We start from the raw sequence: 1,353 nt of genomic DNA on the forward strand, positions 1-1,353 counted from the left end.
TTCCCTTCCCTTCCCTTCCCTTCCCTTCCCTTCCCTTCCCTTCCCTTCCCTTCCCTTTCTTTTCCTTTCCTTTACTTTCCCTTCTTTCTTTTTCTTTCTCTTCTGACTACCAGGCTCTCAGGGGCAGGGAAGTTGTGGATCAATACTCTATCTTTGCTGAATATCCTTTCCTTCTTAACTGTTATATGGCCTTACTATGGCCTTTTTTTTTTTAACCCTTACCTTCCACCTTAGAATCAATACTATGTATTAGTTCTAAGAAAGAAGGGCTAGGCAGTGGGGGTTAAGTGACTTGCCCAGGGTCACACAGCTAGGATGTGTCTGAGGTCAGATTTGAACCCAGGATCTCCCATATCTAGGCCTGACTCTCAATCCACTGAGCCACCTAGCTGATCCCTCACCCCCCTTTTTTAACCCTTACCTTCTTAGTATTAATTCTAAGACAGAAGGACAAGGGCTATGTCATTGAGGTTATGACTTGCCCCAAGGTCACACAGCTAGGAAGTATCCAAAGGTTATATTTGAATTCAGTACCTCCCATCTCACAGCTTGGCTCTCAAACCACTGAGCCACCTAGCTGCTCTCAAGGACTATCTTTTGCCTTTTTTTGAAAGAAGAATAGCAAGGACTAGGCAACTGGGGTTAAGTGACTTGCCCTGGTTCCCAGCTAGGAAGTATCTGATGCCAAATTTGAACCTAGGTCACCCTGACTCTAGGACTGGTACTCTATCCACTATGCTACCTAGAAGCAACCCTGGTAAGCTCTTAATAATTTTTCCCTCAATTCATTTTTGTGCTAAAGAAAGAATTTGTATTTTATTAGAATGCAAAGAGGTTAAAGATAGGGAAAAAGAACCTATTTGTACAAAATTATTTGTAGCTGTTCTTGTGGTGGCTAAGAACTAGAAACTGAAGGGATGTCTATCATTTGAGGAATGGCTGAAGAAGTTGTTGCAAAAAGGAAGTGAACAGAACCAGGAGAATGTTGTACACAGTAACAACAAATAATATATGATGATCAACTGTGAATGACAACTATTATCAATAACATGTTTTCTTTTTAAACCCTTAATTTCTTTCTTGGAATCTGTACGGTGTATTGATTCTAAGGCAGAAAGCAGTAAGGACTAGGCAATGGGGGTTAAGTGACTTGCCCAGGGTCACACAGCTAGGAAGTGTTTGAAGTTAGATTTGAATCCAGGATCTCCCATCCCTAGGCTTGGCTCTCAACCCACTGAGCCACCCAGCTGCCCCACTCACATAAAAATATTCTATAAAATACTACTCTACTAATATCCAGGATACCACAGTGGCCTCCTAACTGCTCAATTCTGAAATACTTGAAAATAAGTA

Source organism: Gracilinanus agilis, chromosome 3 (genome assembly GCF_016433145.1).
Source record: "Gracilinanus agilis isolate LMUSP501 chromosome 3, AgileGrace, whole genome shotgun sequence".
In the NCBI taxonomy this organism is placed as follows: Eukaryota; Metazoa; Chordata; class Mammalia; order Didelphimorphia; family Didelphidae; genus Gracilinanus; species Gracilinanus agilis.